This window comes from Propithecus coquereli, unplaced genomic scaffold (assembly GCF_000956105.1).
Source record: "Propithecus coquereli isolate 6110/MARCELLA unplaced genomic scaffold, Pcoq_1.0 Scaffold44, whole genome shotgun sequence".
In the NCBI taxonomy this organism is placed as follows: Eukaryota; Metazoa; Chordata; class Mammalia; order Primates; family Indriidae; genus Propithecus; species Propithecus coquereli.
The window spans coordinates 10,659,485-10,687,305 of record NW_012150174.1 but is presented as its reverse complement, the minus strand read 5'-3'; the positions used below and the strand labels follow the sequence as shown (position 1 = coordinate 10,687,305).

Here is a 27,821-nt window from a genome sequence, read left to right as displayed (position 1 = left end):
TTCTGTAGCCAGCCACATCAATTTGTCTTCTGAAAAGACGGACTATAAATCCAAAGAAAAAATATATGTGGAAATGTTTTATATGCTATAAGACAGTATTATGTGTAAATAACTATCATTATCCTCCAGGACAAAATGCATACAGTAGAGCTGACATTTCTACTACACATTCACACACACACACACAGACACACACACACACACACACACACACACACACACACACAGAAAAGTCAGCAGGAAATGAACTCCAAACACAGCCTAACAGAAAAATTTTTCTCTCAACATTAACACTCATAAATAAACATTAAAACTCATAAAACCATGTAAGCATGTGGGTTAATCACTCCCTTAAACATAGGTGTTTGACAAAATAGTGAGAAATTATCCCACGTCTAGCCTCCCCTGGGTATAGACTCGTTTGTTCAGAATCATGGAGATGCTGGTATTTAGCCAGACAGGCTTTCTTTTCTCCTTACCCACTTTTAATCTCTTCTCCTCAGTGCTGATCATCCTCAAAGCATTATTTCAAGAGATATTATCTTTGAGAGGAGGAATTATCATTTCAAGTTTTCATTTCTAGCTTAACCACAAATCTATGACTATAAATCAAAGTTCTCCCAAACTCTCAAACCTACAATATGCTTCTTTCCTATAAACTTGATGGCTATTTCCTAGGAGACATGTGTGCTTTCCCTGGTATTTTGGAGACAAAGTTCAGAAAAAGAGGTGCTCACTCCAGGTGGTCACTCCACCTCCAGTCCTGGGCATCAATGGCTTTCTAGCGGTTAAGAGGCAAGTGGTCACCAGCAGCAAGCAAACACTGGGAGTTCCCTGGACCACTGCTTCATTCAGGGACAAGCACTCCCTCTGCCTGCCCCCATTCAAACCCTGTAAGCAAAGTGTAAAGAATGGAACACAAATCCTCACAAAGACTGGCTAACAAAACAAACCCCAATCAAAAAAGCATCAGGAGCTACTACGCAAAGGGATTCCCTCGGGAATAAAAGAGTGCGGGGAGCTCACTGGCCAACTTCCGTAATGCTGGCACTACTTAAGTGACCAAGTGTGTCTCCTCTAAAGGGCTCCTGCTCCAATCCCCACCTACATATAGCGATTCTTTTTCTTTTCAGTATTAATCCCCTACCCCATTAGTTTCCCTACACCCCAACCAGTGGACAGCAATGCCTAATAGAGTACAACAGGCTTCGAAGCTGTTTAAAAAGGGTGTTTTGCATTTTTTCTCTCCTACCACTGACTAAGCTTCCAACCTATTCCATAGTGCCCCAGCTCTACTGTAAAGCAACGACCCCACATCTTCAAACTCCTCACAGAATCATGCACTGTCTCCCACCCTAATGTACGCCACTCCGAGAGCTCTCTCTTCACCCTCGCAACTTCAATAGCGATGTGGATGGATCCACTCAAAACCCTTATCTCACAACTGAGTCCCTGACGTCAATGCCACCTCCACTTTAGTCATCCACACCTATGGACAAACCTTGGACCTTGAACTACACATTTCAAAATCTTATCCTCTAAAATTCTACTGTCTGACCGCAATTTCCCTTCCTGAACCACTTGACCTTTTTACTACCCAATAGCTCCTCTTAGTCAGCTCTCTGTTCCCTGAAGCCCTTTCCCTTCTTCCTAGCTTACATCAGCCGTCTCTTGGCCCTTCCTTTCTGCCCAGCTACTGGAATCCATGATCCATCACCTTCAAATCCACAACCCCTTTCTCCTTCCACTGTACCTACCTATAAAGCCCTGACTCTGGTATTCTCCATTCCTTTGTCAGGACAATTAAAAATTGCTGGTCAGATATCAACACATCTAAGAGATGCCTGAAAGGTCTTTTAGAGATATATTCTGAAGTATTTATGTATAAAATGGTATGATGCCTGGAATTTGCTTCAAAAAAATCCTGTGGAGAAGGAGGAAGAGTAGTAAATAAGAACAGAAATAAAACAAGCTAGTTCAGGTGTTAACAATTAAAGCTGGATGATGGATACAGGGGAGGTTATCTTCTATTCTCTCTAATTTTGTTACATTTGATATTTGCCATAATACAAAGTTAAAAAGAAAAACCACTTAAGGGAAAGATTAATGGAGAATAGTGCTAAGGGTCACCCACAGATAACCTGCTACTCACAAAACGAAAACTATAATTTTACAATGAAGAAATTTGGCTGGTCCTACCCTAACCAGTAACCAAATTTAGCATCAGTAATATGGGACAACCAGACATTATGTGTCTCTGATATGCTGCACCATTTATAAAGGGGTTTTTTCCCCCAAAAATGCTTAACCTAAATTTAATCAATCCTCAGTATCTAATTTACTGTTTATAGAAAATACAAGAGAGAGAAGGACAATCTGAACAATACCCCATAGAAACAACTGAACAAATCCATAAAGTAAAATGTGAATTCATGTTAAGGAGCATCTAAAACTGAATTCATTATTTCCTGCCCTCTCGCCTCCTCTACTTTTAGTTCCTGTAAGTCATCCTTGACTGTTCATTCTCCTCCTCACTCTAGTTCAATCTATCACCAAGTCCTGCCTCCTTCCTGTCCTATATATCACCTCCTCCATTCCCTGCCACTCTAACCTCAGACTTGATCATCAATTGCTTGACTTACTGTAATAATCTTCCAAAAATCATCTCCTGGCTCCAGTTTTACTTTTTTCAGTTCTACTCTCCACACTTTTCTTTGCATCTTTCTAAAATGCAAATTTGACCATATCTCTCCAGTGCTCACACTCCTAAAGCAGCTCCATTGCCCACAGCAGTGCTTCGCAAAATGTGTTAAGCAACTACACAGCACTCAACTTACTACATGGTACTCCAACACAGTGGTAAATGGCACAAGACGGTAAGCCATTCACATTTCAATTCTCTCAAATCTTCTCATTAGATTAAGGACACAGTCTCCACTTGCTGCTGTCTTTACCTCTCAAACACTTGATAATCTCTTTATGATTAAGACTTACACAGGTAGCAGCATTTGACTAAAATTCTAAACATTATTTTTTATTTTCATTGTATTTACTTTAAAAGTTACCTTCTGTGTATGGCAAGTAATATTGATTTTCCACGTTAAGAAAGTAAGATAAAATTTACGTTTACAATAAAGTTCAAAAGTGAGGTGATTTAAACATTATGTAACTAATACCTTGGGTATTATTAAGAGACTATGGTAATACTGTGAAGATGGTAAGCAACAAATTAAGTCTGGGAAAAACTGTCCTATACCTTAAAATTCAAGTTTCTCTGTGTGGTTGCAGTGATTTAAAAATAAGTCTACAAACGGATATTCCTCTCTCTTTGAATCAGATGGTCCTTTGTGACTACCTTGGGAACAGAATGTGGCTTACGTGAGGGTGCATAACTTCCACAGCTAGGGGAGATAAAGGCCATAAAACCCCTGCCAATCTCTCTAGGGGCCTTTGCTTTCGGGTCCCAAGCCACCTTACAAGGAGGCTGCCATGCTGGAGGGACCACATGGAGCAATAATTGGAGGAGGGAGAGAGCGAGCAAGCACAGCAGCCCCAGCTGCTTGAGTTCTCCCAGTCCAGGCATCACACACGAGAGTGAGTGAGCCTTCAGATCATTCCAGCCCCAGCCACCAACTAACCAAAACTACATGAGAAGACCCCCAAGCAAGATCCAGAACCATGACAGATGATAATGTTTGAAATGTTTGAAGCCACTATGTTTTGGGGTAGTTTGGTAGGCAGGACACTGGCAGATCCAGCCTTTCAAGAGCCACCCTATCCACACCAGACCTGTCTCTGGTGTTTCATCTCAACACTCCTCACTCTACCCTGCCAAGTATAGGAAACGACCAACTGGGAGTTCCCTGCATACTTTGAACTTACAGCTTCACTCCCCTGTCTTTTTGCACTCTAATCCTTCCACCTGGAATGCCCCTCCCTGCCTTGTCTACTTACAAAAGAACTAGGCATCCTTCAAAATCTGTACCAATACTGTTTCCTCTATGAAATCATGCCCTTCTCTTTCCTGCTCTCCTCCCACCAGCAACTGAATGAATCCTTCCCTCCCAATACTACCTCCAGCATTGCAAAAATCACAATGCAGTATACTGGCCTTTTATATGTCTTGTCCGCTAAACTATTAAGTTCCTTGAGGAAAGGGACTGCACGCCTATATGTAGCTGGTCCTTCACGGGCCTAACAAATGTTTGCTGATTGTACTTATCTCTTTCTGCTTCCTTACATAGCCTATTTCCACTAAAAACATTTTGTCTAAGACCCTGGCTGGCAGAGCAGAAATGATGCTGGCTCAACCCTGCTCTTTGCAGTCCCCCAAACTCTAACTTCCAGTTCCAGGATTTTACTTACACTTTGACTGTTGAACAAGGTTTTCTCTTCTGGGTTCACGAGTTCATGACTGTTAGGAACAGCAAACCGAGGTTGATCCGGCACTAAAAGCTGTCTTTTAATACAGTTAGGTGGGACCTGACTAGCTTAGTGTCTGGGACATAGTGGGTACTCAATAAACATTATTCCTCTTTCTTCTCTCAATTCAAAGGTCTTCCTGAATCTGTCTTCTAAGTAGCCACTTTGTTTCACACTTCTTCCTGCTACTCCCCTCCTGAAGTCACTCTCTCTCTGGGTCTTAAAATCCTTTAGCCAGTGATGCTCCTCAGTACCAACCTATGCATCTTTAATACACGCCTGCCCTCTCTGCTTGCACCTCAGCCAGGGTGAGTTCATCAAAGCAGGTAACATATAAAGGAAAGGCTTCTGCATGCAGCACAGTATATTTAGGTCTAGTGTGTTAATACAGTTGCATATGGGATTCACTTTAAAGTTTTTCAAAGGTGACTGATGCAATTATCCTCAAACATTGAAAAAGGTGATCTGGCTGTATCACGCATAGGATAAGAGAAAACAAACAAACAAAAACCAGAACTGGGAATCGAAAGACTTGGGTACAATTTTTGATCTCCCTTTCTCACTAAAGGCTTCTTTTTGTGAAAACTGGATCAGAACTATTCCTTTAAAATGTTGCAGAAAATGTTTTTAATGGTTATGATACATTCTAAATAAGAAATATTACAAGAATGTAAAATGTAGGTAGCTTCAACTCACTACTAAAGTGAAACACTAAAGTGAAAACACTAAAGTAAAACAAATTTTACATAAAGAACAAATTTAATAGAAAAAAGGTTATTTTAGGCTTTTTATCAATAAAATTTAATTCCTACTTCACTCCTTAGAACAAAATTAATTACAGTTCAAATGTAATGTTTTTTGAAACCATAAAAACACTTAAAACTCATATGAATTATCTTTATAATTCTGATGAGTAATGAAAAATTTTCAAATTATGACACAAAAGCCATAACAGGGGGGGAAAGCACCTTGAAGTAAAATATTATACATTAGCCTACATAAAATTTAAAACATGTAAAAGGCAAATAACTAGCATAAACAAAGTAAAAAAATTGTTTTAAATACTGAGGGAAAAATCTTCAGCAACACGTACAGCAAAGAGTCCTAATGTAATGTGTATATAAAAACTCTTATAAAAATACAAGAAAAAATAACAACCAGACAGAAAAATGAACAATGTATTTGAGCAGAAAATTCACAACCGCCAGCGAGCATAAGAAGATGTTAATTTCACTAATAATTAAAGAAATCCTAAATAAAGTAAGAAATCCTTTTTCACCTATCTGATTGGCAAAGATTAAAAGATTTACGGCCAGGTCAGTGGCTCACGCCTGTAATCCTAGCACTCTGGGAGGCTGAGACAGAAGGATCACTTGAGCTCAGGAGTTTGAGACCAGCCTGAGCAACAGTGAGACCCCATCTGTACGAAAAACAGAAAAATTAGCCAGGTGTGGTGGTGCATGCCTGTAGTCCCAGCTACATGGGAGGCTGAGGCAGGAGGATCGCTTGAGCCCAGGAGTTTGAGGTTGTAAAGAGCTATTATGACATCACTGCACTGTAGCCCAGGAGACAGAGCAAGACAGACCCTGTTTCAAAAAAAAAAAAAGAGAGAGAGATTTATGACACTCACGTTGGCAAGGGTGTGGTAGAAACCGGCACCTTTATATACTGTTGATGAGAAGTAAATTGATGCAACTTCTTTAGAAAGCAGTTTGGCAATATTTATTAACATTTTAAATGAGCATACACTTTGATCAGCAAATCTACCCTTCTAGGAATTTTGCCTAAGGAAATGTAAGTACTGGAACACATGGGCAAAGACAGCTGTGTACTGCTGTTTATTGCAACACCGTTTATATTTAATAGGAAAAATTGGAAACAACTCAAATGTCCATCAATAGGGGCTTGGTTAAATAAATTACGATACCTCCATCTGAAGAAACACAATGCTGCTGTTAAAAGTAAAATACTGACATAGAAAAATACCCTAGGTAATTGAAATTTTTTAGTACAGTATAATTTTTTTCATTTTTTACTGCAGTAAAATATATATCAATACAATTCACCATTTTAATCATTTTAAAGTGTACAATTGGCCGGGCGCAGTGGCTCATGCCTGTAATCCTAGCTCTCTGGGAGGCCGAGGCGGGCAGATTATTTGAGCTCAGGAGTTCGAAACCAGCCTGAGCAAGAGCGAGACCCCATCTCTACTAAAAATAGAAAGAAATTAATTGGACAACTAAAAATATATAGAAAAAAATTAGCCGGGCATGGTGGTACATGCCTGTAGTCCCAGCTACTCGGGAGGCTGAGGCAGGAGGATCGCTTGAGCCCAGGAGTTTGAGGTTGCTGTGAGCTAGGATGACACCACAGCACTCTAGCCCGAGCAACACAGTGAGACTCTGTCTCAAAAAAAAAAAAAAAAAAAAAGTGTACAATTCAGTGGCATCAACTACATTCACAATGTTGTACAACCATCACCATTATTTCCAAAACCTTCTCATCACCCCAAACAGAAACTCGCAACCATTAAGCAATAACTCTCCATTCTCCCCTCTCCTTAAGTTCTTGGTAACCTCTAATCTATTTTCTGTCTCTATGAATTTACCTTTTCTAGATATTTTATATAAGTGAAATCACACAGTATCTGTGCTTTTGTGTATGGCTTATTTCAGTTAGCCCAATGTTTTCAAGGTTCATCCATGTTGTAGCATGTATCAGAACTTCATCACTTTTTATGGCTGAATAATATTCCATAGTATATACAGTACCACATTTTGTTTACCCATTCATCTGACAGTGAACATTTGGGTTGTTTCTACCTTTTGGCTACTGTGAACAATGCTGTAATGAACACTGGCATGCAAGTATCTGAGTCCCTGTTTTCACTTCTTTTAGGTGTATACCTAGAAGTGGAATTGCTAGGTCATATGGCAATTTTTGGCTTTTTGAGGAAGAATCTTCACCAATGACATTCCCACTAGCAATGTAGGAGGGTTCAAACTTCTCTACATCCTCACTGACATATTTCATTTTCCATTTTTTATTAGCATATAATTTCTTGGGTAAAAAATAAAATAAATGTACATATTAATGTATCATTTTAAAAAATCTGTTGAGGTTAAGCATGGTGACTCACACCTGTAATCCCAGCACTCTGGGAGGCTGAAGCTTGGAGGATCACTTGAGGTCAGAAGTTCAAGACCAACCTGAGCAAGAGCGAGACCCCCCGTCTACTAAAAATAGAAAAAAATTAGCTGGACATGGTGGCGTGCGCCTATAGTCCCAGCTACTTGGGAGGCTGGTGCAGGAGGATTGCTTGAGCCCAGGAGTTTAAGGTTGCATGAGCTATGAGGATGCCACTGCACTCTAGCCAGGGGAGATAGAGGGAGACTCTGTCTCAAAAAAAAATCTGTTGTCATCCAGTTGTTAACAGTGACTATAATTCTGGGGTATGACAACATTAGAGATGATCATATTCTGCCTTACATATTTTCCATTTTGTAAAAGTTTTTAGAACACATCTGTTACTTTTGTTATTTAAAACAATGTTAGGAAAATAGGAAAACAAATCTTAAAAATTAGCCTGAGACAGTTTGATGCATGGCTGCTAATCTGAAACACAGTTTCAGTGTTATTTCAGTGTTTTTACACAGCAAGGCCCTAAATCAGCAGAAGTGAAAAGACCTGAGTCCCAGTCCTAACTCTGCCACCTTGCACACTCAGTAGTCTCACCTCTGAACTGCGAGGCACCTGGGAATGGATCCGAGTGCCCAGCCAGAATGCCATGAATGGGATACAGCTGTACTGACACAGTGACTCCTTTGACCCTGGGGGCAGCACTGAGGCTACAGGAGCCCCAGGTTGGTTGCCTGAGGCTATCAGCAGCCACCTCCTTTCATCCCAGTGTGCCTTACACAGATCAGGGCAGCACTGGTTAGGTAACCTTTAAGACCCCTTCCCACACTGAAACAGAATTCTGTGGTTGTGCTGTGCTCATGAGGGAGCTAAAGAAAAGGAGAGCCTTGGGGAAAACCTGAGAGCCACTGACCTTGAAGGAAAATGAAGACCCTTCTCACAATGGGAGCAGCAGCTCAGAAAAAGATTCAAGAAACGGTAATGCCAAGGAAGAGAGGGTGGCGGCTTATATTTACTAACTCAGGTGTCTGACCTGAAGCCACAGGTGCTGAAGGAGACAGCAAGGGGCAATGCCTGGAGCTTGCTTCTCTGAGAGAGGCATCCCAAGGTCACCTACTTGGGCAGGAACAAATAGAAAACCTGACCTCTGTGGGAAAAGGCACTGAGGCCTGGGGAAGTAAACGTCAAGTGAAATCCCCTCTTCCAGGTGTTCTCAGCCTTTCAACTGCCAACTGTGGACTTTGCCCTTGAAATTCAACTCCTGGGCTAAAGAGATAATCTCCCAGGCATGTCCTGTGTAAACTTGGCTAATCAACAGAACACACTCAGTGCCGAGCCTGCTTTCAGTCCCTGAAATAGCCCTGCCAACCAGGAGGCTGTGCCGAAGGGCGGGGGAAGCTATCCTAGCATAAATGTCACCTATCCTAATGAAATCAAGTGCCAGGATGGGCTTTTTCCAAAAATCCGACAAATGACCCTTTAGACATAAGCACATACCTGAAAGTCTCACCCAGAAGTGATATGGACATCATGAGAAATGTCGTTGAGAAAAGGGCTCAGATCTTTACCAGGCTTTGTTGATGTTACAGGGTAAACTACCCAGGAACCTCTAAAGTATAGACTTGTAGACATGAAATTCCAGGTTAGTAAAAGAAAACACGCCCATTAACATCTGGCCCTCATGCCATTATTGACATCTCAGCTGCCAAGCCTCTTAAGCAGTGGTTCTCAAAGCTGGGTTCCCAACCACCAGCAGCAGCATCACTCCCGAACTTGTTAAAAATGCAAATTCTCAGACCTACTAAACTGGAAACAAGCTCTCCGGTTGAGTATGGTGCACCTTCAAGTCTGAAAACCATGGCTCCAACAAGGATCCAGAAAGCTCTGCAATCTGGAGTTCAGAACCCCACCCCCCACCAACAACTTCCCTTATTTTCTGCTCTAAATGAATTTCAAGGGGCTAGAAAGTTACATCCGTAAGATAGGCAAGTTTCCTCCTACTCCAGTTCCATCTTCCACATGGTCTCATAGGTTTCTTTTCTGCAACCCAAATCTAATCGTGTTCCTTCCCTACTTTCAAAATAACAGTGATTCCCCAATTCCCAGGTGGTTCAAAGTTCTTCAAAATCTGACCTCAGCCAGTCTTTTCAGCATCCTCTCTAACCCATCTGTGTGTCCCTGCTCGTGGCAGGTGACCATTATTTAATGTCTGCTCAGTGAATCAGTGCTGAAGATAATCTGAAAAACACCCTCTAAAAGAATCTCTCCCCAGCACATACCTTTTCCTTCAGAAACAAAGGAGTTACTGAAACAGACAGGGATAGAGGAGACAGGAAAGAAAAATCCAATTACTTAAACCAAAGCAATTTCTCTGTGTGTCAGGCATCTACGCTCAATCTGAAATTCAGTCTCACCCTGCTCTGCCCTTCACAAACTATTCCATCTAAGCAGGCTGACTAGGCTGAACACGGATCCCGTGAACACCGAGGAATGAGAGTTTACAAACACCCTACATATTTTCATTTCAGAATCCTTGACTTACAGAATCCAAACAGGATCAGTCCCTTTAGAAAAAGAAGTATCTACCAATAGAAACCAGTCAATGTTCAATTTCCAGAAAGTGAAAGTTGTAGCCTTATCAATTTCTTTCCTCAAACACTTCCACAAACTTGGAAACTCTAGGAGAGATCTGTACACTAGGAAATCAGGGTTTATTTACAAACACTAGTTTACTGACAAAGTACTTAATTTTTCCAAAAGCAAATTCCATCTTCTTACTACAAAACAAGAGGAGTCACAAACTAAGACATCTAAGTACTGGTGGAGTATTAAGAAGAAAGGCCACTGCTCTTCCTGCCCAGCTGAAAACAGGTAATTCAGGCTGTTTCCAAGTCTTGCCACACACCCCACCACCCCCATTTTTGATGTGGACTGGCATTATCAGTATTTAACCAGGTACCCCTTTCAGAAAAAGTTGAAAAAAACTCATTCAACTCCACAAACATTCAAAATCTATTCTAGTTTCCAACTGATAGAAAGGAGACTGTGACAATAAATAACATACAACAATTTAGAGAAAAAAAATTCATTAAATAGTCTAGATAACTGAGGAGCTGCATTTGATATACCAATCAGAATGGGGGTGGAGAAAGAGCACATACTGTGGAATCACATAGACTTAGATTTGGATTTTAAGCAAGTTAGCCACTCTGAGATTTCCTACAGATATCAGAACATCAATAAATCAACTCACAGATTGTTGAGAGGATTTACTAACATGATACAAATAAAAATGCCTGGTATAACACAATGCCAGGCAACGAGTAAAGCGTTATACTAATGATATGCCATAAATCTAGAAGCTGCAGAAAATCCTCTCATCTCTTACACTTGGGTCTACAAAAAAAAAGAAAATTCTGAAACACATATTGCTTGATCCCAAGAATTATGCAGAATCTATTCATTCAACTTCCTTTAGCTAAGCAGCTACTGCCCATCCCTACTGCAGATCCCTTGTTTCCCCATATTCTTTTTCTTGATTCTTCTCAATTAGATTCAATGTTCCTCTCAGCTAGCCATCTCTCTCAAGTTTCTACACCTTATCGCAAGTTGTGCCACGTCTTATACCCTGATATCTACTTGCTCTCTGTATCGTACAAATGATGACTTCCTTTATGTCTTTTCAACATGTCAAGCTCTTTCCTACCTTGTGGGCTTTGCCTCTGCTGTTCCCTCTTCCAGGAATGTACTTTCCCCAAATCTGCACATTCACAGCCTCTTCTTGTCCTTGAGCTCACAGCTCGAATGTCATATACTCAGAGAGCCCTTCTCTAACCTCTCAAATCCTGTTACTCTCTCTGACATCACCATTAGTTCCTTCATAGCTCATATCATTATATTTATCTCACCTATTGATTTGTTTACTTGTTTACTGAAATGCTTCCCAATTATGCCCTAAGCTCCATGAAAACAACGGTTTTACTGTCTTGGTTATCTCTATATCCCCAGAACATAGAACAGAATGGATACTCAAGATCAATATTTATTGAATGAATAAATTAATTTTCTGAAACAAGAGAGGCATTTCTGCAACTAACTAGTGACAGTAGAAGATGGGATCCCAGGGAAAGACTGTAAATTAAAAAGAGAAAAGGGCCAGGCATGGTGGCTCACACCTATAATCCTAGCACTCTGGGAGGCTGAGATGGGAGGATTGATCCCTTGAGGCCAGGAGACTAGCCTAAGCAAAAGCAAGGCCCCCGTCTCTACAAAAAATAGAAAAATTAGCCGGGCATGGTGGCACACACCTATAGTCCCAGTTACTCAGGAGGCTGATGCATGAGGATTGCTGGAGCACAGGAGTGTGAGGCTGCAGTGAGCTATGCTGAGGCCACTGCACTCTAGCCCAGGGCAACAGAGCAAGAGTCTGTCTCAAAAAAAAAAAAAGAGAGAGAGAGAGAGAGAGAGAGAAAAGGCCAAGGATTAACACCCTGGGGAATACCAACAAATAAGGTCATCCTAACTGCCCCAAGGACAAAACATTAACTGCTTTCAGGGACCTGGGAAGACCGCACAGGTGTTGCAGCCTCCATGGTCTTCTTCTCTCACATCTACAGCTTCCCAGAAGCAGCTCAACTTCTTCCAGCAAGGCCATGAAAACATTTGGCCTTAGGTGTTTTTCAGGTGCAAAGAAGTCTGGATAGCATTGCTTTCAAAACCCCACCTGGGTTTACCAAACAGTTGTGGGTTCTGAGATTGGGGGTGGAAAAAAAAGGTTTTCTATTTCCATTTAATGAGATTTAAATAAAACAAAAATTTCCAGTTGTTTTCTTTTTAACTTGATCCCTGCCACTTCCCCTTGGGCACTTACTCAGAGCTGAGTTAACAAAACCCACAGCCCTTCTTACCACCAGCGTCCTTACAACTGGCTCTCCCAGCGCAGCTGGGTTGTAACTCAACCCCGAGCATCAGTGATGACTCAAACCAAGAGAGATGGGGACTCAGAGAGAACAATGTTGCCCGTTCCATTTACGTCTGAACCCAAAGGGGTGAGTCAATCAGAGGGTAACAGGCAGGCAAAGAAAATAAGGAACTTCAGTACTTTCTTTCCTTTCCAGAATCCAAAGCCTCAATTCTCTGAACACAGCAGCTAGTCAAGCCACAGACTGCAAACCAAGCTCAGTTCCATTGCCAAGCTCATCTCAGCTGTCCTAGCTATTTTCTTCTTGCACTCACATATCACACTTTTTTTTTTTTTAAGAGAAAGGGTCTTGCTATGTTGCTCAGGCTGGAGTGCAGTGGCTATTCACAGGTGCAATCATGGCTCACTACAGCTTCAAATTCCTGGGCTCAAAAGATCCTCCTACCTCAGCCTCCCAAACAGCTGGGACTACAGGCACACACTACAGCACCCAGCCCATAGTTCTTTATAATTGCTGGGGTCAGTCAGGTTCTTTAGTTTCCTTTCCCTATTTGCATTCCTTTTTGCCAAGTGACAAAGTATATACACACACGGGTCAAACCTTCTTGTCCTCAGATCTTTAAAAATGAGTACAAAGCTACAAGTGCCATTCCAACGCCCCTTGATATTCACCATCTTTTAATTACTCCATCAGAACACATGATAGGTCATAAATTGCTAGTAAACTAAATAGGAGGAAGATTCTGGCATAACTCTGTGTCAAGGAAAACTTACCTCCAATAAGGAGTACAGGGCACAGTTTTGTGTGTACCATCAAGTTTGAACTTCTCCTGATTATACAGGGAGCTACTGTAGAATCTAAGCCCCTACCCATGGGAGCCTACAAGAAGTAAAAATGCAGAAAAATGCAGAATGATCCTAATTTGTAGAGTTTGGTCTGGTAAAGCAAAATAACCTTAAATTATAAACAGCCTCACTCAAAGAGAAAATCTGTGAAACATCTACTCCCAGGAGCTTCCTATTCTGCCCTAGGCCTGCCTGGGCTCAGAAGGCCCATAAATTGGCACTGTTGATATGACCTTTCCAGGCTATATTTCAACAAGAGATAACAACAAAGCTGAGAGCTTTGGTAGCACTCAAAGGAGATTTGAGGGACTTAAAACACACTGCTAAATTTGGCAGCAAAAGTTCCTGTTTCTTGTAGTTGGAAAAGGAAATCTCTTTATAATTACACTTGTAGATAAGGAACTACTCATTCTCTTTAGAAACAGATTAGAACCTCTTCATCCCAATCCACCACTCTTCTGGGAGGGGTCTGATTGATCACTGCTAGGGTAAGTCTCACTTGGGGCTGGGATCAAGCTATGTCTTGGGGAGATAAAGTACCAGGAGCTTATCTTGATGCCTTTTGGTGCTTTGGCCACAACCACTTGCCCAGAGAGATTCACCACTCTTCATTACCTAGAGCCCTCTGTCTCCCTCAGCCTCCCGGCAGGCCTCCCACTTCTCATCTTGCTCTTTGACACAGGGTCTGCCATGTCCCTATCCCAGTGCCAGACACCCTACTTACTTACTCCTCAGAGAGGATCCTCTCGGCCTACTAGATATTCCTTTGATTTGGTCAGATTCCCCCTCTGGTTTACACATTTCTTTACAAAAGCAAAGTATAGGAGCTCTCATCTATATGCTCATGGGAGGACACTTACCACTGCTCTGCTGATACTAGATATCTGCTCAAGACAAAGAGGAAGGAGACATTGCCTCAGAGTTAGCAGAATAAACCCAAGAGACTAGCCACAAAGAAACAAACATTGCTTGGTTTACGAGGGAATAATAAATATAACAATAATTTCTAACATTTTATTCAGCAACAAGGTAGGAAGCACTATTCTAGGCACTTTACATTTAGGCTTCACTACAACCCTACAAGATAACACCATTACTGCCTCAATTTTACAGAAGAGGAACTGGGGCATGGGCAACCTAAGTAACTTGTCCAAGGTTACAGAGCTATTAAGTGGCAGAGCCAGAATTTGAAGCCAGTCTGCCTCCAGAGCCCAGGCTCTAAACATTACTCTCTTATTGGATGGCTCTTTCCCAACACACAGATCTGTGTTTGGGCACTAACTGGCTCACTCCAAACTCTGCCATTTTTCCCCACTGAGAGACAGAACTAGCAATGGCAGTAGTTATTCACAGAGCTGGTCTAAGTCTATAGAGCAGAACAAGTAAGTACCCCAAACATCTGCTGACCAAAATTTTCCTTGGGGCACCAAGTGAAATCCACCTTTTTTCTTACTGACTTGCCAGCCCTTTTGGCTTACCAAGGGCTGAGACCTCCCTGCAGTTGTTGCAACCATGCCCTATGCATCTGAGAACAAGTTTCCAGTCTCCAAGTTCTGGGAATCACATCAAAATGCTTCCTAGAATCCAACTGACGGGGTTAAAAAAAGTCACTCAAATATTTCTTAAGCACCAACTACATATGTTGGCCATTTGTGGAGATAAAAAATATACAATATTATACTTAATTTCATACAACTTCAGGGAGTCCAACTGGAAAAACAAGATACATACATTTGAAAAGTCGAGTCAGAATGTCAATGAGAACACTCAATCCATACCTTCTACTTTCCAGAAGAGGAAATTGAAGCCTAGAGAAGCCGAATTACTTCCACAAGGTCAGCCAGCAAGTCAGAGATAGAGCCAGAACTAAAATTCAGATCTGCTGACGACCTGGCCAGGGCTTTCTACTGCTGTATGTAGCAAAGCATACGTATAGGTGTTGAGGGCATATTGGTGTCCAGAACTAAGCTGAATGTTTTACGTAAATTAACTCATTTAACCCTTACAACAACGCTTTGAGATTGGTAATATTATTATCCCCAGTTTACAGATGATGACACCGAGGTTTACAGAGATTAACTCGCCAGAGGTCCACAGATAGAGGAAAAGCCAGATTAGGTATCCACAGAGCTGGTTACAAAGCCAATGCTCTAAGCTGGGTCTTAAAGGGTACAAGGACAGCATTCATAGAGTGGAGAGGTGAGGAGGGTGAGGGTGAAAGCTTGTGTCCAAAGCACTGAGAGCAGCTTATGAAGGGCCTCCAATGCCAGGTTGAGGACCTCACGGGCTCTACCTGGACCGGCCAACACGAAAGGGGCAGGCGAGAAGCAGTTCTGGATAGGTGGGTATCCCCTGCCTATGGGGGGCAAGGATCCTACAACTGGAGGATGAGGCTGAACCTGTGAAGCTGGGTTGAGAAGGACCACCTCAGAGCCTCTCCTGGGGTCTTGACAGAAAGATGAACAAAATGCAAAGTATAAGCTATTCTAAAAGAAGAATCTGGTTTGTTTCTAGCATAGTTAACACCAACCTGATGGAGAGACACCAGTCCTACTCTCTTCAAAAGGCTGTTATAAGTTGAGGATAATAATGGAAAGCACTGAACACTCACTATGTGCCAAGCACTGGGCTATTTACATGTATCGCTTACAGCTTTACATGTATTATTTCATTCAGTCCTCACCACAACTCTAACAAGCTAAATACTATTAGTATACCCATTTTACAGATGCCTCCAAGAAAACTGAGGCACAGAGAGATTAAATAACTTGCCCAGGGTCACAGAGACAGGTCAGATTCTCAATCTAGGCCTATGTGACCCCGGGCACTAGCTCTTAATCACTGCACTACTGCATATAAGATACTCATATTAAGTGCAAATGGTTCCGTCAGAACTGCTCTAAGGCAGCACCATGCACTCACTGAGTATCTAAGAGTTGCTGATAGTTGAACAAACACACTCCAGGTTAATGCATTTAAAAATGATCAGTTGTCAGAATTCCCTAAGGTAGCCTGTGTTCCAAAACATAAGTAAGCACACTAAAATTCAATTCATTGAATGAAGCTAAAGAGTTCTAAAAATAGCTGATTTTACAGGTTTTTCCCCCAAACTTTCCCATTTCCCTTTTCCTACACCCACCCACTCCATCCTTTGACACTCTCAGAGAAGCTTTGACACAAGCCTAGAACCCTCAGCCTCCTCATACTCCCAGTCCTTTATTGGGTCTCTTCCACCATCCCAACAGTGCTTTACATCAGTCTGCTGGACCCTTTTTCCCAGCCTAAGAGCATGAGACGGTCATTAACCCTACCATCGAAACCCAAAACTTTAGCAGGTCTACGTTTCCTCTCTTTCAATCACACTGACAGAGGCTCACATGGGGAGGGGGTGGGAGGAAATAATGACAATACATCTAAGACAACATAGATGAGAGTAAGTCCCATACTTGATACTTCTGCGGATCCTCCCCTGCTCTTGGCCCCGCCACTCTGTATTCACTGACTGAGTGGACAGACCAAGAGAGCATATGCACACATATCATTTCATTTACTCCTCACCACAACACTAACAAGCTAAGTACTATTAGTATATCCATTTTACAGATGCCTCAGAGAAAACTGAGGCACAAAGAATTAAATATCAGCACCAGAGGTGCCTTTGAGCCCAAGAGCAGATGAACAGGGGTTTCAACCTCAATGTCAGCCACCCCCACCTCCCCAGTGCTTGTGAGGACCTGAGCACCCTGGGGTCAGGTCAGACTTCTGCTAAATTGTGAGGGACTCCTAGGTCAGCCCTCTATCGATCACCACCTGCTGCCCCGAGCACTACCTTCTGCCCAGTCTCCTTGCTCAGGGGCTCTCTCATGTTTCTGCCTAGTAGTCTTCTTCCTGTTTCAGATCTCATCTCCCACAGCCCTCAGTTTATCTCATTTTCCCCAATTTCAAACAGTCCTCCATCCACTGTGCTGCTGCCTATTAATCAATCTCCAGTTCACATATAACCCCTTCAGTGAAAACAGGTCACCCAGAAGAGGAGTTTGGATCTTTGAAAAACTGGGGTGGTTTCATGACAAACCCTTAGGAATAGGTCTGTTTTGGTTAAGAAGGCTTCATACCCCAATTGTATATAATTCACCCTTTTATAGAGACAGTGACATCTAACATTCAGGAGGTTTTTAGATGAGAAGAGTATTGTGATAGTTTCAACAGCCTCCCCAACAATAGTATATTCATTATAGCAGAGCCAAAGAAAATAAAAGAAGGGAACTTTGGAGAAATTCTTCTATAAGGTAGCCTAGACTCATTTAACACCCTCCTCTCCCCTCAAAACACACACACACACACACACACACACACACACACACACACACACATCCAGGACGGTCACACATCCAGTACGGTTTTCTAGGCCCTATGACAAGAAACAGAGATCCTAGGCTTTTTCTATCAGCACAGCATTATGTGGCAAGTTCCCCTAAGACAGAGGCACCCAGTATTTCACCCACCCACTCAGACAGATGCACACACACCTCCCGTGCAGGATAAAATAGATGCACAGTCTCCCTCCCCACCCTCAGAAGAAGGCACACATTAATGCAAGTTTTCCCACGGGCTTTAAAGAGAAATCTCTACAGACTATGCCAGATGGTCTTTTTTTTTTTTTTTTTTTTATGCCCTCCTGGCCCCTTCTCCACTTTCCATGGTCCCTCTAACTCAAAGAACTCGATTATCTGCCTGCAGATTTCCCCTTCCCCTCCCTGCAGCTTGCCCTAAACATACCCTCCTCCCAAGCCAACGTTGAGCACAGAAGGAGGGCAAGGACAGAGCTCTGGAGGGCTGCTGCCTGACCTCCTCTAGGCTCAGATATGTATTCCCTTTGCTGGGCTGCCTCAGCAACTCTCCGGCCCAACAGTGGAAATGAGGAGTTGCTGGGGCAGTGAGAGCTAACAGCTAAGAAAAGAAACAGGAAGGAAGATGTATTCTTCAATCCCTCAGTTCAATCCCTCAGTCCCACCTGCCTACAGGGAGGTGCTTTGGAAGGCCCGGGACTCAAACCTTCCCATCTCCTTCAGGTGCCAGCGGACCTCCCCAAAGCAATTCTTAGAATCAGACAATGTGGGGAATGGGGCGTGGCCTCTGTTAGTTCTATGCCAGCAGTGTGGCCCTGACACTTGGGAATCTGGGGTGCCCCCCTGAAACTGTGTACCCAGCCCTTCATCCCAGGGAAAGGGGCCAAGCCAGCAGAATTGGGGGTGCCCTTGGCCTGTTCTCCAAGGTATTTCAAAGTTTCAACTTCCTTGGGTGACTGGTTATTCTAATCTTAGAGAGAGGAAGGCCAAGGGGAGAGTGTGCAGAAAGGGGAGTACAGGATGGGGGAGAGAAGGAGTGAGAACAGGAATGTTACTTTTTAATCTTCAAGGAACATAGAAGGATCCAATCTTTGACTGGGCTCTGAGAAGCTGGACTGATGGGGAGTAGGGGAACGGGCTGCAGTCCTAATCTAAGCTGTGGACAACTCCTCCTTCAGGCTTTAGGGGCTGCTGTGACATGACTCACCTGGAAGGGGAGCTCTGCTATTTCAGGGGAAAAAACAAAAAAACAAAAAACACCTCCCTACTCTGGGTCTGCTCAAGGGCTTCTTCCCAGACACCACTCCGGGCAAGGCTGGCAGGTTTTCCCCTGTCCTACAGTAAGCTGAGGCTGTGGGTGGGGTGCCCTGGTATGCCACACGCCCCATGGACTCACTGAGGACAGATCTGGGACGTCCTTGCCTAGAGTCTCCCCTCCCCTGCTATTCCATTCCTTGGCACAGTCCCACGGCATATCAAGTATCTCTGCCCTTGGAATTCCCACTTCCTTGTTTCTTTCTTTTTTGTTTCCTCCTAAGCGATAGGCTTACGAGTTCCTGACAGAGCTGCCCAGCCCCCAACAACGCTTTCAGAGCAGTAACACTTCCTACCAGTTAGAACCCTGCCTTCCAAACGCAGCACTGGGGAGAAAGGCCCCTGTGCCCACTCAAACGTTTCCCCAGCAGAACCTAACGGGATGGGGGAACCAGGCCTGGCACTCAGTAGCCTCTTTTCCGGCTTCGGAAATGTATGACACCATAACTACCAGGTAGCTGTGGGACACTGGGAAAGCGATGGGTCTCTTGGAAGCCCTCTCCTCTACACTTTATAAAACACACCAGTCAGGTGACCTAAGGAAAGCTTGATTTCTGAAGGATCATTTATAAGGCTCAAAGTCTATAATCGACATTACTCATATTAAACTTCCCAACCCAAAGAAAGCACTATTTGTTTCCCTAAACATTTTGAAGAAGTCTTTAAAGGTTTCTCTCATTTTTATTTATAAATGCAGAAGCGAAGAAGGCACTTCACAAATGGGAGAACCAGAACAGAGAGACAAAGTGACTTTCCAGAGAGAGTTGGGCCATTCCTCTAGCTTCAATTCACAACATGTTACATTATATAGGACATGACTTGTTTAAAACTTTCATAGAAATTATCTCATCTGCTTCTCCCAACCGTCCTGTGAAGTTGTTATTATCATTATCTCCATCTCACAGCTAATAACCTGAAGTTCCTATTAGTTAAGGGACTTGCCCATGCCACCCAGCTGGCGAGTAGCAGAATCTGGCCATGGATGCAAGTCTACCAAGCCCAAATCCATCATTCTTTCTGCTACATCAAAAGAAAGAGCATCAGCTCCTGAAACTGGGTCTCTGCTAGCCCTCTTCACACATGTAGGGATGGTAAAATTGGAGAAGCCCCAACCACAAGTGAGTAGAGGAGAAGACCTGAGATTCTGACTTTACTTTGCCCACCGAAGGGCCCACCAGCTCAGACAGTCTGCCTCCTTACATCCCCCACCTTTAATCCCAACCAACAGTGCTAGGCCACATCTGTCCAGTAAAGTGCGGGTTTCAACCCAGCAGAGGATCTCTGGAGTGTAGTAAAAGGAGGAATAACTTCAGAAGTGGCCCATCTGAGGTCCAGGGCCACTGAGTTCACCCTTGTGGAACCTCAGGCCACAACACTGATGCATACATGTACGTATTCAGGGAGAGCCAGCATCGGGGACATGGCCAGTGCTTGCATTGGCAAGCTGACCCGAAGTTAATCAGAATGCCCCCTCATTGTTTGCCAGAATACAAAAGGCATTCTGTTCAGAAAGTTCAAGAAGAAAAACCGAGGAGCCAGGACAGCAGCTGTTCTCTCATCCCACAGAGAAACCAAAGGCATTCACAAAGTTCCCTGAGGCCAAGAAGTAAATTTAAGATATAACAGGGTTCAAGCAGAAGCACATCTCCCAATGGGTCTCCCCCACAGGGAGTGTCTGCTGCATTCATCTTCCTAACAATATTACTGACAACCTAGCTAACCTATCACCTATGAAACTGCCTTTCTAGGAGGGTCTCCTTTCCTAGGCCACACCGAGCTCACCACATACCACTCCTCTAGATCAGAGCAAGTTTTACCAAAACGTAGCAGAATCCAAGCAGAAGGAGTGCATAGCACGGACACCGCATGCCCTGAGATTCGGTTAAAATATTAACCAAAGGAATCCACCCAGCACAGCCACAGTGCCTCATGGCCCCTGGCTCTGGGCAGCTGCCACTAAGGGCTCACTCTGAGACATCTGGATAAGAAACCTCTTTGCTGCATCCCCCCCAAAGCAGCTCCCTCCCCCACCTCTTAGGAAAGCCTGGGATTGACCTCAGTGAGGGAGGACAGCTTGCTTCTTCTCAAGCTACCTGGTAGGGAGAAAGTGCAAGACCCCAGCTCAGACATCCCTATGACAGTCCCTCCATCCTAATAAATGCTCCAGAGGGATCTGGAACTCACCGCAGGCTCCTCGCTTAGCTTAATTAGCCTTTTTTTTTTTCCCCCACTACAGGTCAGACATAGCAGCACCAAGAGACAAAACATACAGTGTTCATTAGGGCGAATCAAGCTACTCATAAGACACTGGAGTTTTCCTGTAAGACCTACAAAACACTGTGAGAGTGGTGGTAACTCGTTATTTTTCCACATATAAGATTATTCCTGTAAAAATATCCTGTGCCTTTGTGCTAAATAAAAGTAAAACAATGCTTTTTAGAGTGAAGCCTAAACACCTCAGATTCAGCAAGAGTGAGATCAGCTAGATTTGCAAAGTCAAGAAAATTGGCTGTTTCCCTCCTCCTTAAGCTAATAGAATCCAACTGTTGGAGCATGACATCATTCCTGAGCCCCAAACCCAGAGCAGAGAGTACAGACACTCGCCTGCCTCCCAGAAAACTGCCTAAGACCAGAGCCAGGAAAGGAGGCGAAACAATCCAAGCCCTGAGCTGCCCTTACCTGAAAGTCCTGGTGCTTTCCTGCCCACTCCATTCTCAGCAGAGGCTGGCTCACCCCACAGTCGGTTTGGGAGCCCAGGGCCCCAAGATCCACTCGCTTAAGCTCCAATACCTGCTGCGAGCTTCCCACAGCTCCTTCCTCTGACCTTTCGTGGCGCTCCTTCCAGCCAAGTGAGCAGAGCACTGCTAGCCAGCCAGGCCAGTTGTCATGGCGACCCTGTCCTGCCAGGCGGCGCGCACAGCACAGCGGCTCCTGGCTTGCTCCAGGCTCTCACTCCAGCACCCGCGCACGCTCTCTGGAGCCCACTCGCTCCCCCTCTCCCAACCCCCCACCGTCTGTCTCTCAGTGTCTGTCTGTCTCTCTCTCAGTTCTGGGAGGCTTCCATGAAACAGCATTGTCTTTTGATCAGCTCAGTTTCCGCAGGCATTCCACTCCTCCTACCTCCCTTCCAGTCAAACAGGGCTCTGGACTGCTCCTGGGAACTTGCTTGGACAGCTCAGAGGAGAGAAGGGAGAAGTCAGTAAGTGGACTTGTTTTCCTCCCCTCCAGTGTCTCATTTTTTATAACTTGGAAGAATCACTGCCCGGGGGAAGGGAGCTAGCTGGAGGCTTGGAGGGGAAGCAAGCCATTCCTCCAGGTCCTGGAGGTAGGAGGGACCCTGATGCACTGCCTTGACTTGTTTGTGCACTTGGGATTTTCCGGGCAGCAGTTGGGGCGGAAACGCACTCACATCCCAGGAGCTCGCCTGGACTGGCTCTCTGCTTACCTTGCTGCCTGTCCAGGTCGTGGCGATGGCTTTAACCAGTACAGGAGTTCATTATACTAGTGCTGGCACCTAAGCAGTGTCTCATCTTCCTGCAATGGAAAGGAAAGACACTAGGTCAGGATCAGTAAGAGTCCTGGGAAAGTTCTGAGTAACAGCCCAGGCAACAAACATGATACAAGCACAACCTTGTCTCTCTGCCTTGCTGAGGGGCTGCAGCCCAAGCCCAGGCTTCGTGTGAGCTGCTGTTATTACAGTCAGTAATAATATTGCTCCTGTCTTAAAGCTAGCACAGTGCCTAGGACACAGCAGGCCCTTTAAGTTTAGTCCCCTGCCCCCTACTGTGTACAATTCTGCTTTGTAACTTTCTTTTACATGTATTATTTTGTTTGATCCTCGTAACTCTTTGAAATACATTAGACGTATTTTTACAACCATTTTATAGATGGGAAAACTGAGGCTCAGAGACATCAAACATTTGATCCACACTTATACAGTTTAATTAGGCAGTCAAAGAACTAAGAGATCAGTCAAGTGCCCTCTAGTCCAATGCATGTTCCACTAAAGTACACTGCCACCTTATCTCAAAAACTGGTAGCTTTTTGATAACCAGTTATAAGATACAAGGCTGGGTTCCCAGGGGAAGACAGAGAATCTTTATGAGTCATGGTAAGGTAGATGTATGAGATGTACCATGTCCTGATGCACAGATTGGAGAAAAGAGTCCTACCCTACAGCTATATGTTTTCCCAAAATATTCTCACAAATCTTGGCTCAGCTGTGCAATAAATCAGTCCTGAAAGTTAGAACTGGTATTATTATACTAATTTAACAGATTTAAAAAAATCTAAAACAAAGGTAAAATTACTTGCCCTAAGTCACAGAACCAGGAAATAACAGATCTAGAAATAGTACCCAAGCCTTTCAACTCTCTTGAGTACATTAAGCAGAGTAATTGCAACAGCACTAGGTGGAGCAGGGCTTAGAAGACCTTGGCAGTGCCTGACTCCACGACTATCTGACCATGTGCCATGGGGCAAGTCACCCGACTTCCCACTTTCCACCTACAGAGCCTTTGGACAGGGCTGGGATGACCATCAGGAGAGACACTACATGTGAAGCACTCTTGAGTCAAGCAATGAACAAAGAAGTTCACTCATCTCAGCAGCTCCTCACCAAAAACAAACGAAAACACTGCAGCAGCTGACCTCTCCTCCACCAATCCCCAAGATGAGGACACTGAGGCTCAAGGAGAACATTTCCCAATGTCACCCCCCAAAATAGGGCTAGAGAGGTCCTAATGGAATCTTTAATGCAGCAATCCTTTGTAGAATCTTTGTGCTCTTGATTAACCTCCAGCATATTGCAAAATTCTCAATACAAGATTTTGATTGACTTGAGTTTAAAGGGTAAATATATGCCATAAACTAAGGTAGGAGAAATGCTACAAAATCTAACAGGAAATGACAGGATGGTACGAATCCTAAGCAGTGCACGCTATTGCTCTAGTGAAGCAATCAGAGCTTCAAAGGAGGCATACCCAATCACCCACTAGAAATGCCCAGCCTCACCCAAGTCCCAGCTCAGGAATCCCTGCTAAGCCCTAGTGTGCCAATGAGACAACACCATCAAATCACCAAACTTCTCTCTCTTCTGTGCCCAACAGGCATGCTTCTGCTCTTCTCCCGGTCCTCAAAATGCACATTCCACTTGCCTAGTCTCCAAACTGAGAAAGAAGTGATCCCATCCTTCCTACAATAGAATAATATATATAGTATAACAGTAACACCAACCAACATTTATCGAGCACGTATCATATGCCAGGCATTCAACTGCTAACCAGTATGAGGGGCCAGGGATCAGGGCTGAGTACTAAAGCTGATACTACTTAGTCACTAAAGAAAACCAAACTCAAAAAGCCTTCAAGACCAGACACAATGCAGGCCACGCTCCCCCTAGTGGCATGCTAGAGTTACAGAGGTTCCTTAGGGCTTTGTCCTGGGGGAGAGGGGTGCAAAGAAAGGACCCCATGAGTGGGAGATCTGGAATCCCTGCCTGGGTGATGCTAATATTAATATATACCAGCTCCCTGAACTGGGCAGAACCAGAGGACTGCTGAATCCCACCACTGCCTCTGCAAGGCTGGATTTAGACCAATCTTACTTGACATTTCCTAAAGGATAAGGATTTTACAGCCTGATGCTATTTACTGTCTGTTGAGAGGCCCACATGCATACTTGCGCCAGAAACCTGGGAGACATCCTTGAATCTCCCTATTTCTTTCTTTCCACATCCAATCCATCTCTCAACTCTAAACAATTCTACTTCTAAAATATATCTTTTGGGCCAGACATGATGGCTCTCACCTGTAATCCTAACACTTTGGGAGGCCAAGGCAGGAGGATTGCTTGAGGCCAGAAGCTTGAGACCAGCCTGGGCAACATAGCAAGACACTTGTCTCTACAAAAAAATTTTTAAATTAGCCAGGCATGGTGGCACATGCCTACTGTCCTGGCTACTCGGGAGGCTGAGGTGGGAGGATCACTTGAGCCCAAGAGTTTTAGGTAGCAGTGAGCTATGATCACACCACTTCACTCCAGCCTGGGTGACAGAGTGGGACCCTGTCTCTAAAAATAAATAAATGAAATATATCTTTTATCTGTCCATTTTTCTTCACCTCTATTGCTACCCACCTCTCACCTTAATTATAGCAAACATTCATCGCCCCAGGTGCTCTTGCCCTCACAAATCCATTCTCCACAGAGTTGTCTGAATCACCTTTTAACACCAGATCATGTCATTTCCTGCTTAACACACTTCAGTGGCTTCCCAATGCATGCAGGATAGAATCTAAGTTCTTACCACGACCTACAGGGCCCAGCATGATTCTCCTCCTGCCTCCTTTCGGCACACTTCCTGCCCTTCGCGTCTGTGTGCCGGCCAAAACAGAAGTTCTTTTGGTTTTCCCAAAGTGCCAGATTTTTCCCAGGCTGTTTCCCCTTGCCTGGGACATGCTCCCACTCCACAGTCTTTGCCTGGATAACTCTTACTCACCTTGCCTCAACCTGACTCTCCCATCTCCTGTCTTCCACAATCCTCCAGTCTAAGTGAGGCTCCCCATACATATTCTTCAAAGCACTCACCATGATGTGGGATTATGCATTTGTCAATTTTTGGCTTAATCTCAGCCTTTCCCCTTAGTTCCTTAGAAGTAGGAACCTAGACTATTTTGCTAACCACCATATTCCCTGCACTTAATATAAGGCCCAGCTCACAGATGACGCTCCATAAAGATCTGCTGAATGAATGCATAAAAACCATTTCTTCCTGTCCTACGGAAGAAGAAACTTTGAACAGCTATTTCATGTCACTCATTGCATCTTTTCATAGACTTACAAACTATAATTACATCTCTTTTCCTCATGTGCCTTGCCTGTGGGCTCAACCAAAAATTCCTGTAAAGTCTTCCTGTGGTTTGTTTCCCAGAACTTTCCTCATAAGGTCACTCTCCTGGGGGACGCACTCCAGGGTTTTACAGCATCTCCCATTACCGGTGCCCACTCACAGGCCGTCCAGCACCACCATGTTATTGCCAAACCCAGCGGGCTGCAGGAATGGTCCAGCTCCCATGGTGACAAGGTTCTCTCAGGCCAGCAACTCCATTCACGGACAAAAACACCTTCTCCCACCTCCACCGTACAGGTCATTGTGCTTGCAAAAAACACATTTCTACTAAAAAACAATCATCTCGTATTTTATAATTTGGAGATGGGTGTAAAATGTCTGGTAAAAAAAAAAGGTTCTATTACTAGAAAAAATTGAAAACCACTGTCTGGGGGAAAAATAATGAAGGCCTAAATAACAGCAACAGCAGTGTGACTAAGTCCAAACCTCTCTCACAACCTACATTACCACCAAAATCTGAAATCGTTCTGGCTTCACTTCCTGCCCACATGTCCCCTGCTACCATCATCCCATCACAGGCACAACCACAGCACATTGCCTGATGCTTTGGAAACGGCCCACATTTTTCTCTCCTTCCCTCCCTTGTTCATGCTGCTACCTTTATCTGAATGCCTCTCCTTCCCCCACTAACAAAATCTTACTGCCTTCAAGGCCTAACTCAGTTACCACCACCTCTATAAAATATTTCTTGATTCCCTGGCAGAACCTGTCTCCTCTGCAAACCAATAGCACTTTAAAGATGCCTTTATTCTGGTGTTTGTATTACTTTATCACTGTTACTTACACACCTGTTTCCCCCACAGACCTGAGCTCCTTGAGGTGTACCCACTTTAGGATATTCAGTGTGGGCAATCAGTGCGTGCGAGATAAATGAATCATAGATTCTCCGAACAAACAGAAAGAGCTATTCCCTCCATAGGGTGAAGGAATTTGAGTGGATGAACTTACATTGTACCAAGAGAATATATATGTATATGATTGTCAGATTCTAGATTAGGTCTCTAGAGGAGTTTATAGTACAAGAGGAGTTTCTTGTCTCTTTAAAGACAACTGAAATTCTGAACCTAAAAACACAGAAGCCAGGTAAATCTTTTAAAGTCTCTCCTTACTGTAGGATCAAAGGAACTCAAGAAAACTGAACCGCTGTTTTAATATTGCTGTTTGGATCCTAGAATGCCTAAGAGATGTGGGCCTAACTACTGATGCCTCCCAGAAGCCTCGCTCCCAATGCCCACCAGATTGGGATCCAGTTCTACTTGTGTTTCCCCCTAATTCTCCTACATTGGGCTCTAGCAGCCACTTACAGAAGAGCTCCTAAAAGCTTTACAATTTTCCTTTTCTACCTGTGAGTAGCAATGTGGCAAGAAGGGAAAAACTAAAAACCTAGGCGTAGAGAGTAAGCAGGCTGGCACCCAGTCCTGGCTTCCAGCTTGCCAGGGTGGTAAGATCCTGAGCAAGTCCCCGTCCTTTAGGGCCTCTGTTTTTTATTCCACATCATGAGAGGGTTGGACAAGCTATTCTTCAAGGGTCCTTCAAGCATTGTTCTGTTGAAGCCACCCAGTCCTACTGCTTTATGAATAAGTCCAAAGCAGCAGAAAGACCTCTTGCTTTCAGGGGTTACAGAGTCTATATCCAACCCTTTCCGCAGAGCTCCTGGCCTGGGGCTCTGGAGTCGTCTGCCTGGGATCAGACAGAAGACCATCACCAATAAAATGCAGCCTTTCCTGGAGGAAAAGATGGGAGATTCAGGCTTCCTGCCTAAGGAAAGCTGGAGAGAGAAGAAAGATGCCAAATACAGAATGGGAAATGGCCTGGGAAGTACCCGGAAGAGCACTGGAGGCTCTGCCAGGGACTCACACCTAGCCATCAGTCAGAGACAAAGCTGCCTTTACAAAGCAAAATTGGCAATATCTAACTAAGTTCT

The 27,821-nt window shown here is 43.9% G+C and overlaps 1 protein-coding gene across 1 annotated transcript in view; it reads right to left on the bottom strand.

Annotated features, from left to right (window-relative positions):
• Positions 1-21,926, bottom strand: part of ST5 (suppression of tumorigenicity 5) — a 109,014-nt gene extending 87,088 nt beyond the window's left edge. Inside the window, exon 1 of the mRNA XM_012654353.1 lies at positions 21,670-21,926. The gene's annotated coding sequence lies outside the window, so the exon portion shown is untranslated. The remainder of the gene's footprint in view (positions 1-21,669) is intronic.
• Positions 21,927-27,821: the final 5,895 nt, after the last annotated feature.